Below are 17,517 nucleotides of genomic sequence, written 5' to 3'. Positions count from 1 at the left end.
TCACGGATTGATAAACCTTAGGTCATCCACTTGAGGGAAAATTGCTACTGTCCTACAAAACTCTACGCTTGGAGGCCCAACACGTGTCTACAAGAATAAAGTTGCGTAGTAGACATCAATAATCCAACATCATCTCGGAATTTGCACCTTGTGTCTAATCCAGCATCATTAGGGAACGGACACCTTGTGTGTAATCCAGCCTCATTTTGAAACATGATCTCGAGGTTGACCATACTTCCCTCCTCGCAGGAACTGCATCCTGACATGAAGTTACTTCTTTTTTAGATCAATACTCAGAATCTGAGTCCGGCCTCCTAGCACCCTTGGCGGCGGCTGGCCTCAAGAATCGCGTGTCAATATTTGCGGACGACGTCATCATCTTCTTGAAACCCCACCCGACGGACCTTACCACGTGCACAGCGATACTTGACATGTTTGCCGCAGCCTCAGGCCTTCATGCAAACCTAAGGAAGAGTGCTGCCCTCCCAATCGGGTGCACATAAGAGCAAATGACGGACGTGACGAATGTACTGGGCTGCTCACTAGGTGGCTTCCCGATGAGATATCTCGGACTGCCACTAACCATCCGGAAGCAATCGGCTGCGCAGTTGCAAGGCCTGGTGGATCATATTGCTGCTTGCCTGCCCACTTGGCGTGCCGCGACCCTACCGAAGAGCAGTAGGTTGATCCTCATCCAATCGGTCCTCTCAGCGATGCCAGTGCATGCAATGTTGGCCATGGAATTACCGGCGAAGACAACCAAGGCGATCAACAAGATCTTATGAGGATTCCTCTGGTGTGGCAAGGCGGAGGCAAACGGGGGAAACTGCGCGATGGCCTGGAACGCAGTTTGCGCGCCCAAGTGGGCTGGAGGCCTCGGGATCCTGGACGTCGCCTGGATGAATGTAGCAATGCGGGCCCGCTGGCCATGGTTGGCGTGGGTGGATGACACACGACCCTGGAGTGAGTTTACGATAGCAGTACCAAAGGCATCCATCCAGCTGTGCAACGCGACAACACGAACAGAGCTGGGCGACGGCACAAGAGCCCTTTTTTGGGAGGACCGATGGTTGGACGGGTTCCGGCTGGAGGAAATCGCACCCACGATATATGCAAGGATACCGCGCCGAATCCGAAGGCAGCTCATGGTCAGGGAAGCAGTACAAAATGGGACGTGGGCAGCTCCCATTGGACTGAACATCGACGCCCTGACACTCACGGACTTCATAAACTTGTGAACTCGGGTTCAGCACGTGCAGCTTCAAGAAGGGGTACAAGACACCATCCGATGGGCTTGGGAGCGCAACGGCCTCTACTCCGCCCGATCGGCGTACGCTGCCAAGTTCATGGGAAGAGAGCTAGCGCCAACCGCGGACGCAACATGGAAGTGTCGGGCCCCCTTGCAATGCCGTTTTTTCATCTGGCTCGCGATACGTAACAGGTGCTGGACCTCAGACCGCCTAGAGAGGAGGGGGCTACCACATCAACAATAATGCCCACTTTGCAGCCAAGACGACGAGACAATGAACCACATCATGCTTCAGTGCATTTTCGCACGAACCTTCTGGCTGGAGATTTGCCAAGCCCTAGATGTGCCACAATGGACGCCAACCACGCATGACACCCTACCGGAGTAGATCCTAGACAAGCGGATACATGGAGCCAAGGAGAAGGATGTAAGGGCAATACTTATTCTTGCCTTGTGGGAATTGTGGAAGCACCGCAACGGGATCGTGTTCGACGGTGAAACACCATCTTTAGGGAGGCTACTAGCACGGGTCTCACACGAGGGCAAAACTTGGAGGACGGCGGGCATCCTAAAGTCGGATTTAGATAGCTTCTTCGGGCGGATACATAGGTGGGAGTCTAGCGAAATGTAGTCGCATGTAGAACGGTGGTTTGGGTCTGTAACACCCTTAGCGGAGGGTTTCTTGTACCCTTTTTCTCCCCCATTAATGAAAGATACGCATGCTATGCGTATTTGAGAAAAAGATCAATACTCAGAGCAACCCAGATCCATTTAGTAGAAGCCAGATAAATAGGACTCGGAGAAGTGAATTCTAAAGGAAATATATAAAAACAGACTCCAAGGTGAGAACACCCACTTCCTACATCAAGCTAAAAATGAAAGCATTAGGACGATTAAGACTCTTCTTATTACACATCGAAGAACACGAGGCTACGAGAAACAGAAACTACAACATGTACACATCGAAGAACACGAGGCTAAGCGAAAGTAATTGAAAGGGTGTTACATACCAAAGATCGTTTTACAGGTTCGGTGCAACTCCTCTTTAACTTGCCACGCTCCTTGAAGATGTCCCCAATATCCCGTGTTTGGTCTTCATTGCTCCTATGCATGTTCGCACTCGTGGTTTTAAAATCTCAACATGGCAAGAAAAATATAGTAATACTCACGCATCTTGTGGGCAACATTAGGGCATCTCCAACAGAAGCGCAACGTGCGGCGCGTTAAAAAAGCGTTTACAGTGCCGGAATAGCAAGTTTTTGCGGGCCTGGAGTGCTGAGATAGAGAAGTAGAGATAGAGAGTAGATAGTAGAGACACAGATAGTTCTCGGCATAGATATATCATAGATAGATATAAAAAAGATAGTTTAACTACTCCTCCTCGGTGATGTCCTCCTCTGACGTCTCAATGTAGGCGTCAAGATATCGATCGTCGTTGGAGTCCCAGGGCGACGTTGCTCCTAGCTTCATGTTGAATTGAGCGGCCGCTTTCCGCGTACGCTTGTCCTCGCGATAGGCGGCTTGCTCGCCCTCCTTTGCGCGTAGAACTCTCGTTCATTGATGATGTCCTGCGGGAAGCGTTGGCGCCACAGGGCCATGGCTTCCTTGTCCATCTCAGTGATGCCGAGACGGTACTCCCACCTCCGGTTGTCGCGACGATCCTCGTCGGTGATAAGCCGCGGCGGAGGAGCGAGCTCCTGCGCCCGCTCCCGCGTCGGCACGTTGGGGAAGTTCAATGTTCTATGAGGCCACCGGAGGCGCCACGTCGCGACGTCATATGCACGGGCGGCCTCGTGGGCGGTATCAAAAGTGTCGAGGCCGAGGCGCATCCCGCGGAACCGGATCTCGGCGGAGAAGCCGCCGAAAGGGCGCGAGCGGACGCCGCGGTATCCCCAAGTTTCCCAGTGACGCGGCGGCATGGTGGCACGGTGGTGGCAAGGTGAGAAAGAGCAGGGAGAGAGCGGTGGCGAGGCACAGAGCGGGGAGAGAGCGGTGTCAAGGCACAGAGCGGTGGGAGGGTGTTGGATTTTATAAAGCGCGCCGGACGCCGCGCACCAAAACTACCGCGCGCTCGACCACTTTTCCCCCCGCGCGCGCGATCCTTTCCCGACGTCCCTGCTATCTCTACTCTCTTCTCTACTATTATATTTATTTTATATTTATATTTATCTCTATCTCTACTCTTATAAAAAACAGAGTTGGTGATGATGGTGTGCCTGCCATCCTGCAATATAGGCCGTCCAATTTATATCTGACAGATAGGAAGGAAACTATGGCAATTTTGCAAAAAGATACCCACAACCCTCTCCACATTTGCAAATAAGGCCTTCCCTCGTTCATCCTTTTCTCCCACAAGATAAAATACTCATACAAATGCATCTTGATGTTCCGTGCAACGCATGTGCATCTTGCTAGTTCTAAAAAACTTTCCATCATTTCCCACACTACTGGTTGCAGATGAAGAACCTACCGAAGCACAGCATGATACAGGAGCGACGCACAATTACAAGGTGATATTCTGTTGGACGCTGGAGGCTATAACCAATTACTTTTACGGGAACAATAGCAACCAGGAAATTTGAAGGGTAGGTATGAACAAAATTGGAACTGCACATGTACTGCTAAGAGATTCAATACACACATTACCAATCGAGGAGGAGTACGATGGTCGCGGCGGCCTCTGTGCATCATGGTTGGCAATGGGAGTCAGTTCATTGTCCATGACGGGTGGTGCTTCTGAGCTTGGCGTCGGCTTCCGGGAAGCAGATCCGAGACCTTGGAAGACGGTGCCGGGGAAGACGCTCTATGTACGTCGTACGCCGATGAGGCAGATGCGCTGCTGTGGGCGAGTGCGCCGATGTAGAAGGGGAGGAGCATGAAGGCTGCGATGCCGTGGAGAAAATGGGAGTATTCAGGTTTACTACTCTGGGTGCCGGGGTGGGTTGGCTGGGTAGGGTGAACCTGAAGTTACCAAAACAGCCCCTACCAAGCGTCATCCGTAGGCCTGTTCCGAAGGGTATGACGGTAACTTCGCACTGCTCAAATCAGGGTCACAGGAGATTTTCCCGCCGACCTCAAAATTTTGTGACACTGAACTCCCCGTGTGGCGTGTTGGGTGATTGGGCTAAGCAACTAGCGAGTAGTACTAGTAGTTAACAGTACTAGTAACTACTAGTACTCCCTCCGTTTTTATTAACTTTGCATATTAGGTTTGACCGAAGTCAAACTTCCTAAAGTTTGACCAAGTTTATAGAAAAATATAAACATTTACCATAACAAATATGTATGATATGAAAGTACATTCAATAATGAATCTAATGGTATTTATTTGTTATTGTATATGTTATTTTTTGTTATAAACTTTGTGAGAGTTTACAAAATTTGACTTTGACCAATGCTAATACGTGGAGTTAAATAAAAACGGAGGGAGTACACATTTGTTTTCTTAGTTTGTAGTGAATTAATCATTTGTTGTAATCGTGAAATAAATATATTAGGCTACTGACTTCGAATGTAATGGTCTATACAATTCAATAGTTAGAATCATTGTTGAGTTCCAAGATGTATACGAGGTCTATAGTACTTCACAATATGCTCAAACTCACATAATCCCAGTCAAATGAAAATCTAAATGCACTTCATAGTTATTACTTTGTAGAATGCAACAAAACCAACCATAACTCTACATCATCCATTATAAAAGCAACATTTTGAACACATCCCAATGTGTGAATGAAAGGTGTAGAGAGAGCTTGTGAAGATGGAGCAGATAGGGTGGGAAAGATTGTATGTATGTGGGCGAGAGAGTAGGAGACAAACCTAACGAGAGAGATAGAGAAAGAGAGAGGAAGAAGTTAGGCCTGTGAGAAAGATGGAGACATGTAATATACGTGATATGCGTGTGCATCCAGATTTTGTACGCGTGGAAGGAGAAGAGACAACAGGTTTGAAGAGAGAGCTGGAAAAACATGGATGAGAGGGGAAGGATCTCGTGGGTTGAGGGATTGATAATTTTGTGCGGGAGAGAGAGGGATTGGTAATTTTGTGCGGGAGAGAGGGAGAAGGAGTCAGTCAGCCGTCATCACATCATCCTACTTCCAAATGGCCCCGCATCCTCTAGTGCAGTGTGATCACCGTCTTCGATCTCCTCGATGCCCTCTTTGAAGATTGAGGCGGTGTGCATGCTGGGGTGCAGACAAGCACAAGCAAGAGTGGTCGCCATATAACCTTGGATGGGGATGAATTGTGTGCTCGGGGGAGGGGGGACTGTGTGTGCAGTGTGTGTGTGTGTGTGTGTGTGTGTGTGTGTTAGATATTGAGAGAAATCAAACCTATGGAGAGAATGTGTGTGTATGTGACGGAAAGCTACATGCTAAATAGGGTTTTTACAAAGAGATTGTGCATGCGAGATAGAGAGCGATGTGCGGGCCTTGAGGTGGGCAGGGATCGGGTGAGGGTGTCAAAATGTGTGCGTTGATGCATGTGTTACATGCGATCGTGCGAGGGACGGGCGAATCGAGAGAGATGGTTGTTCTGTTACGTATGCTCCTCTCTCTCTCGTGCGCACACACACACTCACACAAGTACAAATAGAAGACCGTTCTCTCATGTATACACAACGTATCGGCATCTCTCTATGTCTCACTCATGCATGATCATTTGCACATTCACACCTCTTTATGTCTCTATCACACACACACCGTCTCCACATTGCCCTTCCGCCACAACACACATATGGACACATACACACGTTCTCTCTCAGTCACACAGATAAAATCAGTATTAAAAAAACTAGGGCGCACCTAAAACGCCCAAATCCAAATAAACATGAATTGAAGATAAATTCAAATATATGGAAATATTGCAGCGTGAAGAACTTTTCCAGGAAAAAAAGTTGAGTAATATTCGGGGATTGTTTTCACACACACAAAAAGATTCGGTGGATGTCCTTCGAGCGCGACATGGTGACGCACCGTTCGATCGACCGCGCGACCGCGGTGCACGCGCTTGCACAGGATTCCGTATCGTTGCTGTGGTAACTAATATAAGCGCTGCCCCAGTCTAATGTTTACGTGTACTAGTACAGTCTTCTTTTAAGTTTGACCAGCCCTATATAAAACTAAACTAAGCTCCCATACACGCACTCATCAATATGCCGCCGCCGCCGTTGCGCATGCCAGCGCCCGCCTGCTTCGGCCAACCATTTCTCGCCCATCACCACGATGTCGCTGCCATCCCTGTGCCATGAAGCCAAAGGCTCGCCCGCTCACGTTGTCTGCAGTCCCTCCTCGCGATGCCGCCGCGCTGCCAAGCACGCGAGTAGCTGGTGGAGTCGCGTCTATGCATGCAGCGTACGAAGAGGAGGACGAGCGCGTGCTTAGGCACGCCGGCGAGGAGGAGCTAGCATGTCATTGTCGTCTTCGCCCGCACGGAGGAGGTGCGCATGGTGGCTGTCGCGGCGGAAGCCGGTCGAGCCCGCGCCGAGCCCGCAAACCAGGTGCGGACGCGGAATCTACCTTTGAGACCTTGAATGCCACGTGGATCCTGCAATCTGAAGGAGCAATTTGGGTCAGTCGACTCTTGTGAGCCGTTGGATGCAACATGGATGGCTAGAAGGGCTTCTTCAACCTCCGAAATTGATGCACTGGTCATCTTCTCTCTCAGGCATCGAGCCGCCAGCCCGCCACACGCCTAACCGCCGCCGCCCCGCCCTCCCCTGAACCGCCTGCCACCGCCATGCTCCCCCCACCACCGCCATCTGTTTAACCCTAGGCACGATCCATTTTCCCGGCGAACTGCATTCCACACCCAACACTCATAAGATAGATGGGCACCCTGCCACCCTAATATAGATACTGGGGTAGCTTCTCTGTCGTCTTCTTCCTTCGCTCCGTCGAACTTCTTTCAGAAATCGACTGACCCAAATTATACTACTAGTACATACGTATTAAGTACAGTAGGAACACGAAGATACGAGCAGTAGTACCAACTACAAGAAGAACAATGGTAAGACATACTAGTACTACTGTACGTACTAAAGAGTTCAAATAATGACAAAGAACATAAACATAATTCTGCTGGGGGCTCAGCACAACACACCCCTGAAATAAAACTAAGCAACTAGTCCGCTAGACATTGCAGTAGAACCAGCATGAGCGACGGCATTGCCACCTTACTCGAAGTCCGAGTCCACGTCCTCGACTTCATCCTCGTCCCTCTTCCTCTTCCTCTTCGCCAACGCTTCTTTGCTTGAACCGGTCACTGGGCTCTGCTTCTTCATCCAACACTTGTAGATATTTAAACAAAGGTAGGCATCCATTGTGGCATACAGGATGTGATCTTCATGTATTGTCTTTGACTCCCATGCATGATGAAACTCGTGGTGAGGTTTCTTCAGTTGAGCGTACGAAGGATCAATCATGGTTGCTGCCAGGGTCAGCATTGAAGGCTGAGAGGAGGGCACCAGGCTTGCCTTCTGGAGATCAAAGGGCTGGCCTACAACGAAGCCTATCTGACCCAGGACACTCCTGTCATTCCTAAAGTCTACAGTAACGAATTTCACTCTTTCATCCTTGAGGAAGTTCTTAAAATCCTGGCACTCAAAGTCGGCACGGTATATGTGGTAGACCAAGCACACGTTATGCACGCAAACCTGGATCACGGCGGGCTTCTTCTTCTCTGCCTCCTTTAGAATCTTCTCGCTTTCCAGGACTGTGGTGTACTCAACATCTAGCCCAGCGACCCACTCATCCTTTGAACTGACATCTGGGGTGCACCGGTTCAGAGGCTGACCTGTGGGCCTACTAAGTTAACGCGTACACAGGGCTTTGTCAACTTAGTCAACAAACGATTCTAGCAGCAATGACTGTTGGATTTGAATCGAACGGTCCTGCTGCTTCTTCAATCGCTGCTCTTCTTGCACCAGCCGCCCAAACCAGTTGTGCTGCCGCAGAGGCCTCACCAGTGGCCGGCTGTGCTGCCGCGGAGGCCTCACCACCCCTACTACTCCCACCGCTGGCCAAGCCCTGCGGCGACGGCAGCCTCACACCGCAGCCGAACCAATGAACCCTCGTACTCCTCTCCGCGTGGGCATCCACTGCCGCGTCTTCCCCGGCTCCGCGTCGTCCTCTTCCTAGGCCTCGCCGTCGTCCACCGCCTTGGTGCTCTCGGCGCGGCGTGGTCAATGTGGTCAAGGAACGACTTCCATCGGAAGAGTACTGTACGTGGAGAGGCTAACAGCTGGGTCCACGGCCGCAACAAGGAAGTGCCTCCTTATTACGCGCAAAATAATGATTCCTCCACCTGACAGCTGGGACCCACCGGAAGGGCCTCTATATTTCATGAAAAAAATGCCCCCCCCCCCGCTAACAGCTCGGACCCACCAGCTATATCTTCGCACGGAAGGAAGTGCCTCCTTATTACGCACACAAAAAATGAATACTCCCCCTGCCAGCTGGGACCCACCATAGTGGGAGGCTGACTTGTTGGCCTACTAAGTTGACGCGGACGGAGGGCTTTGTCAACTTAGTCAATATGAACGATTCTAGCTCTAGTGACCGTACGATGTCCATCCAACGGCCGTAGTTCATCTTCAACTGTGGTCTTCTTGCTCCAACCGCCCAAACCAGCGCCGGTCGTGCCGCCTGCTCCTGCCTCCCGTGGCCGACTGTGCTGCAGCGGAGGCCTCACCGCCCCCTACTACTCCCACCGTTGGCCAGGCCCTGCGGCGACGGCAGCCTCACACCGCAGCCGAACCAGTCAACCCTCGTACTACTCTCCGCATCGGCATCCACTACCGCGTTTTCCCCGGCTCCGCGTCGTCCCCGTCCTAGGCCTCGCTGTCGTCCACCACCTTGGTGCTCTCGGTGCGGCGTGGCCAATGTGGTCAATAAACGACTTCCATCGGAAGAGTATTGTACGTGGAGAGGCTGACAGCTGGGTCCACGGCCGTAGCAAGGAAGTGCAACCTTATTACGCGCGAAATAATGATTCCTCCACTCACAGCAGGGACCCACCGGACGGGCCACCGTATTTCGCGAAAAAACGTTTCCCGCTGACTGCTGGGACCCACATGCTACATCTTCGCACGCAAGGAAGTGCCTGACAGTCGGGACCCACCTGGTCGAAGCGTACGTAGCGTTGTCATTATGGTCGCGAACGTGTACGTACATACTGGTCGATCGGTTTGTCTGCAGGCTGCAGCGATGAACCGTGGCCGAGTAGGGAAGGGCACGTGTCGTAGTATAGGCGCGCACGTGTTGTAGTAGAGGCGCGCACATAGCATGTACACGTACGTACAGCCAGGGTGCAAGAAAGTAAATACGGCCACGTACGTACATACGGGCGGGGTCTCGAACGCCTACTCGCGCATAGGTACGGCCAGGGCTCATGTACATGGCTGGGTCGGGACGGAGAAACTGCGTTGCCGTGTTCATCAGGAGGCAACGGAATGCGTCGTGTTCATCGGGAGCCAACCGGCTTGGACGGAACAGCCGATCGAAATGAGGCATGGCGTACCGCAGAACGGAGGAAATGGGCCTTCTGTTCGACCGCGTACGGCCGAAACGGGGTCCTGCTCATCGGGAAGGGTCTGGCGTACCGAAAAACAGAGGAAACAGACTTGTGTTCGATCGTGTACGGTCAAAATAGGATCCTGTTCATCGAGAGGGGTGTGGCGTACCGCAAAACAGAAGAAACAGACTTGTGTTGGAGCGCTACGGTCGAAACGGGGGTCCTGTTCATCGGGAGGGGTGTGGCGTACCGCAAAACGGGACTCCACGGGCTACTGTTCATCTCCACCGTCGACCTCCTCTAGCCTCCACGTGTGACTGTTCATCCACGGGCTCCTGTTCATCCAGCCTCCACCGCTCCTCCGCCGGCTACTGTTCAACCAGCCCTTCCCACGGCGTCCTGTTCAACCACCCCTCCACGGGCTACTGTTCATCCAGCCCTCCACCGGCTACTGTTCAACCAGCCCTCCACGGGGTCCTGTTCATCCACCCCCAACCGGCTCGATCGGGGTCCTGTTCATCTAGTGGCAACAGCCTCTACTACCACGGGGTCCTGTTCATCCAACCTCCCACCGGGAACTGTTCATCCAACCCCCCAACAACGCTCACTGTTCATCAAGAGGCTGCAGGTTCGATCGACTTCAGTTAGCAGCAGTAGCGAAGGAATCGCTCGATCGGGTTCAGTTAACAGCCAGATCGATCGATCGCTCGGGTTCAGTAACGCGTAGCCTGCAGTGCAATCGCTCGGGTTCAGTAGGCGAACGCCTCACTCGAGTTCAGTTAGAGCCCAGCGCCTCGCACCCACGCGCGTACGTGTACCAGAGAAACGCGCATTGCTCGGCCCCTGACCACCCACCGTAATCAGGAACTCCCCGATATTTTCCTCGCCCTCACTTCTACCATGGTTTTTTCCGTCATGGATGGCCCAAAGAATGTCATGCAGCTGCGTCTCCGGCCCGCCCAGGACGAAAAGCCCATTTTCTGTCATGATTTTTCGTCATAGAAGTAGGAGCCCACCACATCTATGATGATACCGGGTTTTGTCACAATTATCGCCATAGAAGTGTCATAAGCATGACAGAAAAAAATTCGTTCGGCCCAAAATGTCACGGATGTGTCTTTTTTTTGTAGTGATGCTTTTGTACCACTTTGCATACCTCGTCCACTGCCATTGGGATTGTTCTTGTAACTCCATCTGTTCTTGGCACCATCATAGGGTGCCACCTCTTAGGAAGCCCACCCATGCTCCCTTCAGGCTTTGTCTGCTTCCGAAGCCCACAAATTTAAATGTCACCATCTAACAAATACATATTTCTTGAATAACGATGTACACAAAAGGATAGCCAATGCTATGCAATCCCTGCAAACCTTGTATCCTCGATGTTCATCCGATCTCTGCTGGTCTTGTTCAACCAAAGTGATAAGCTCCTCCATTTTCTCTGATGAGTAGACGACAATCTTTGGCACCAGGTCTGTGTTGACGCTTGCAACCTTGAAATCGATCCACTCCAGGCAAAAAAGCTGAAGATTTCACAAACACAAAAGGGAGTCAGGACAAGTTGGTTTCGCATCACAAAATATATCATGGGTTATTAATTATGTTTCTTAGTACTTACCTGCGGCACAAGACTGCAGCCTCCTAGGGTATATGTCTTTGCCCCAGCCAGCGGGTCAACTTTGAATTTTTCAACAACTCACATGGTGATAGTGAGAATGTACCCTGCCCAGTCGTACTCGCCAATCTTGTTGGGGTTCTCCACAAGAGGTTTCCCTCCCACTCGAAGCTCTCAACTTGCTCATCCTGGAGCAGCACACCGGCAAGTACAATGCTCTGGAAGTGGTTGTTCACCCTGGCAAACAAATCGAATGACATATCATACAGATTTGTTTTGTATGCCATGTCTGAATGTGACGACATCGCCAAAGTACTTGTACTGGTTCCGGCTGCTACCAGTTGCCCACATCAAATTCTTAATCTTGCAACCTTTGTCTAGCTGAACTCTGAAACAAACTCCTGGTCTTTAGCAACTATGTCCGCGAACACATTGATTGTCTTCCTAACATCATCTTCGGCTTGCTCCCTATTTATCTTCTAGCACAGATTTCTCAATGTTGTCTTTGTAAACGGAACCTTGTCTACATCACCAAAAAACCTGAAATCATGTTGTACACTTTCCTGTGTTCTGTAATGTACCATCCATTGTCACATGTCCGAAGCAACCTGATCATGGTAGGGCCTCATAGCGGCAAAACCTGCTGTTCTGCTTGGTTGGTTTGCCCTGAAAAATTACAGACCATCGGAGAACATTAGAACTGCCTCTAACCTTCAAAAGTACTCATGATAATTTAGGACGGTTCATAGCCAAAAAAACTTACGGAGCACCCACACACCACTTCCTGCATGCACTTCGTCTTCTCTGAATTCAGTCTACTTTTCCCGTACCTCACGTCGAAACCATGCTCCCATGAGTACAGGTTGTAAAAATCATAGGCCTCGCTGAGCGGTTCAAATGTCGTACCAATAGCAGGCTCAACTACATGGTCACCCAGTTTTTTGCATGGCCCCTAATTGTCTGTTCCATCGCACTGACTCTTTCAGGACATGGAGTCCTATCTGGAGGCTGGTTACCAACCCTGACCTTGTGGCACGGAAATCAATTATCGCCTGAAAGACGCCAAAAAATGGCCCAACATCTTCATCAAACTGTTCTGCAAGAATTCATATTCGAGGCCAAGAAAATCTACACCACACTTATTTACATGCCATTCAAATCCAGTAACTAATCAATAAATAGGGTAAGCGAAATCAAAGGGCTATGAGACCAACAAATTCTTACCTCTTAGTCCATCGAGGAGCCTGAGGATCAACCTTGCCGGTAGACTGGGCAGACCCTACATCTGCACTTCCTGTCCTATCTTCCATAACAGCTTCCTGGTGGCCATCCAGATGAGACTCAACGCCCCCATGTTCAATGGCATCAGCGTTATCACCTTCACTCTCGGTGAAACAGGATATGGCGCAACAGGCGGCATCAACACTTGCTTCCTGTAACACCCCCAGTGTCATGCTACAGTAACCCTCTGTGATTAGGCCTAATCATTTGGCTAAAGAATGCTTAATCACCTTTGTTCAATATCTCTTTTCAACTCCCATCTGAATTCAAATTCAAATCATAAGTGAAATTTGAAGTTGCACAAAAGTTGCTGGAAAAATGTTCATCATTTAGCAAATATTCCAATACAATTTGATGTAAAGAAAAACAACATCACTCCTATGCTAAAATGGACACTAACATTTATAGTAGTGCCATTTCAGCAATTTAAAATGCAAATTCATTTATGAAAATTCCAAATGAATCTAAACCTCTCCCAAAAATAATTGTGGCAGTGCCTAAAAATGCACTGGACTTTTATGATCCAGTTCCACATTTTTCCTAAATCATTAGGGTCCCCAAATAAATCATTTTCCTTCTCTGGTAATTAAAGAAAAGGGAAAGGAAAAGCAGAAGAGAGAAAAAGGAAAAAAGCCCCCCCTCAACTGGGCCGATTGGCCCAGCCCACGCCCCCCCCCTTGGGCCTCAGCCCACCTGGCCGACCCAGGCCACCCAGCTCCCCCTCCCGCGTCGTCTTCACTGTGCGGGCGACCGAGCGCCCGTGCCCGCGGTCGTCGCCCGACCGGCTCACCGCGGCAACGCTGGGGATAAGGACGAGCCCGCCCCCCTCGACCTCGTCCTCGTCAGCCCCCTCCCCGCGCAGATATTCTCCCTCTCCCCACCAGATTCCTCCTCGGCTCCCTCCCTCGTTCCCCGTCCACCACCGAGCGCCACCGTCGCCATGGCTGCGCCATAGCCGCGGCCACCGGCCACCCCGCGCCTCGCCAGCACGTCCACGAGATGCGCCGACGACCTCTACCTCAACTACGCCTCGCCATCAAGCTCGAGGAGCGCCGCAGGCCACGGATCGAGCCGCCCCCTTCCACCTCGGTCGCCGGCGATCTTCCTCCTCTCCGGCGCGCGCTTCTGCTCCTAAGCCGTCAAGGGCTTTCCGTAGCCGCGTGGTGAGCCACCACCTTCCTTGTCCCTCTCTCCGTCTGCCCTTGCGCGGTCCCTAGCCGTCTCTCCCACCGTGGCCGAACGCGATGCCGCGCGAGCTCGTTGCCGGCATCCTTCCGGTGACCTTTTGGTCACGGGGTCGCGCCCGTTGGACTCGCCGCTCCGTGCAGATCCTCCCCATCCTTTCCTTTTGCTTCGTAGCGCGCCGTAGCATCTTTTCCGCTGTCGACCGTAGCCGCTCCGCCGCAAACCTCGTCGCCGGCGCCGTTTCCGGCCAAGTCCGGCCGTGCCTCTGCCACCATTCGACGCGGCGTCATTCGCCCGTTCGAACGCACCCTTGCGCGCGCGAAATGACCGCCTGTAGACGATTTCTGATGAGGCCCGAGTGGCTCTGCCGCGTCCTAGCATCGCCGGCGGCGAGACGCCTGCCTCCGCCGACGTGGCTGGCCGGGCCCCACCCCTGGCTCACTGCCAGTGGGCCCCACGGGCCCTAGTTGACTGGGCAGCCCAGTGCCACTGACATGAAGGCCCCACCGCTTAATTAAGCTAATTAAAATGTTTTAATAATTAAAACTAATTAGTTTAGCTAATTAGCCTATGACAGGTGGGGTCCAGTAGCTAATTAACCTAGATTAGTTAGTTTAATACACTGTTGGACTAACAGAGGCTGACATGTGGGTCCCACTGGACCCATAGGCCAGTTGACCTGGTCAGCCGCCCTGCTGACTGTTGATGTCACTATGATGTCATGCTGACGCAATAAACCCTTATGTTAATTTATATAATTCCAGAAAATGTTTTAACCTTTGAAAAATCATGGAAAATTAACAGTAGCTCGGCTGAAAATGTTTTCTACATGAAAGTTGCTCAGAACAACGAGACGAATCCGATTACGCGATCCGTTTACCTGTCAGATGCCTCTAACTATCCGAACTTGGAACATTCCCCCTCCGGTCATCTTTCGGACACAGGTCCGGAACCGGGAATACATTCCCGGTTGAATCCCCCCTTCACCTGTATCGTGTAGCCATACGTTAGGTCACACCCAGCACAGCATATTGCCACGTTATGCTTTGTGATGCTATGTTTGCTTTATATTTACTGTTTCTTCCCCCTCTTCTCTCCGGTAGACCCCGAGACCGATGCTGCTCCTGTGATCGACTACGTCGATGACGACCCCTCCTTGCCAGAGCAACCAGGCAAGCCCCCCTTTGATCATCCCGATATCGCCCATTCCATTCTCTCATGGTTGCATTAGATTTTGCTACTGTTATTGTTTGCTCCTATTCTGATGCATAGCCTGCTTTTGTAACCTGCTCTTTGTTACCTACCTGCTTATCCTAAACTGCTTAGTATAGGTTGGTTAGTGATCCATCAGTGACCCCCACTTTGTCCTTGTTGCCCCTGCTTCATCATCGAAGACCTGATCAACGGGATCGAAGACCAGGCCCCGACACCGCACATCACTTTCCCCTTAGTTGCTCGACACTACTGGGTTACTATCGAGTGCCGGGGGTGAGACCTCATCGGCACTTCTGATGTTACCCTGTAGTGTAGCTATTCGGTCGTGGTCATCGAGGGTGATTCCGCCTTAACCACTTCCGATACGACTCTGTCGTGCAACCCCTCAAGTGTGAACTTCGAGGGTGGTTCCTCTTACGTTCACCTTGATGATTACATCGAGTGGAATCCGTCAAGGGTGATTCCTCAGGTTTTCCCCTTGGTGTTAGACACACAGTTACTATAGTTACTATGACTTTACACTGAACCATGTTACTAAAGACGGGTCGGCTCTGAGGGGTACCCGCGCGAGCTTAATTGCGAGTGATGTGGAGTCGGGTTGACCTGGAGGGTGCCCGTGAGATAATTACGAGGCGTGGCCGGGCATTCCTAACCCTTGCCGCAAGTCCTCGAGACGGGGCAACGGGGTCACATCTTTCGCGAGTCTCTGCTTGTTACCGCGCGCTCCTAATCCACTACGATTTGGATATTTGATCCGAGGGGCCTCTGGCCTGATAGCACTAACCATCAGGTGGGCATAGTATGGGCGTTCTGCGTCATATGCATCAACCGAAGCTTAATAGACGTCAGCGACTGAGCGGCGCGCGCCGGGTTGGACTGCGTAAGCACCTGCCTTGTTGAAGGAGGTAGCTAGGTCTGCTCACCGGCCGCCCACGCAACATGCAGGAGTTCCCGGGGCGATGGCCCATGACCCCTGGGGGCATAGGTTTAGTCCGGCGTGCTGGCCTCTCTATTAAGCCTAGGTCGGGTTGCGGCGTATTGTTTGACCGAGGCCGGGCATGACCCAGGAAAGTGTGTCCGGCCGGAGTTAATCGAGCGTGGTGGGTAAGTTGGTGCACCCCTGCAGGGAAGAAAACATCTATCGATAGCCTGTCCTACGGTAACAGACACTTGGAGTTGTATCCCGATCGATACAACTAGAACTGGATACCTGAGATGAGACTTGGATATGAGAAATGGATAGTATAGCTCTGGGATTGCTTTCTCGCAGGGAGTCGAGAAAGGATCTCTGGCCGAGGTTGATAACACTACTACTACTTTACTTTATGCTACTCTACTCCCTCCTGTTGCTGCAAGATGGTGGTTTCCAGAATATGCTAGTCTTTGATAGGACTAGGTTCTCCCCTCTATTCTGGCATTTCTGCAGCCCAGTCCACATATACAGCCTTCCTTTGATAATGTTGCATATGTAGTGTAGATCCTTGCTTGCAAGTACTTTGAATGAGTACTCACGGTTGCTTTGCTCCCCCTTTTTCCCCTTTCTTCTTCTTTTCGATTGATGCAACCAGATGTCGGAGCCCAGGAGCCAGATGCCACCGTTGATGCCTACTACTACGTGGAGACCGCCGACAACTAGGAGTAGTTAGGAGGCTCCCAGGCAGGAGGCCTTGCCTTTTCGATCGTTGTTGCTTTTGTGCTAGCCTTCTTAAGGCAAACTTGTCTAACTCATGTCTGTACTCAGATATTGTTGCTTCCGCTGACTCTTGTGTATTCGAGCCCTCGAGGCCCCTGGCTTGTAATATAAAGCTTGTATTATTTTAATTTGTGTCTAGAGTTGTGTTGTGATATCTTCCCGTGAGTCCTTGATCTTGATCGTACACATTTGCGTGTATGATTAGTGTATGATTGAATCGAGGGCATCACACTTCCTCTCCAAATAGGCTAGCACAGTGCCCAGGTGAGCTGCAGCCGAATCTACAGACCACCGCACCGCGAGATCCATTGGCTGGCTGCTCCCCCGCACGACCGCCACCTCCAATCATCTCCAATATCGCCGCCGCGCTAGAGGCCTCATCTTAGAAGATGGGCAACCTGCTAAAATTCAATCAAATCCCTAAGCTATCTGGTCGGGCGGCTGACTCACACGGGCGGAAACCAAACTAATTACTAATTAAACAATGATTACCTGTCTATCGGAGACACCGGGAAATCCATCACCATGGTTGAGCCGCCGCCATCGCCGCCGCCCACCACTCTGTTCTTCCTTCGATCCCCTTTTACTCAACAAGATGGTCCGCGCCCTCCTGCTGGACTGGGTGAGCTTCCAAGTGTCCCTCTGCTGACTCGTGGGTCCAGGTAATGGGTAGGCTTGCCGGCCGTTAACGGCCAGTGGACATGCGTCGCTGCCAGCTCTCTGACATTATACATACATGTCATTTTCCCATGCTTTTTTATTCGCGTATAT

The sequence above is a fragment of the Triticum aestivum genome, chromosome 6D, assembly GCF_018294505.1.
Source record: "Triticum aestivum cultivar Chinese Spring chromosome 6D, IWGSC CS RefSeq v2.1, whole genome shotgun sequence".
Lineage (NCBI taxonomy): Eukaryota > Viridiplantae > Streptophyta > Magnoliopsida > Poales > Poaceae > Triticum > Triticum aestivum.
The sequence above is the reverse complement of the archived record's forward strand: the minus strand, read 5'-3'. Positions refer to the sequence as shown.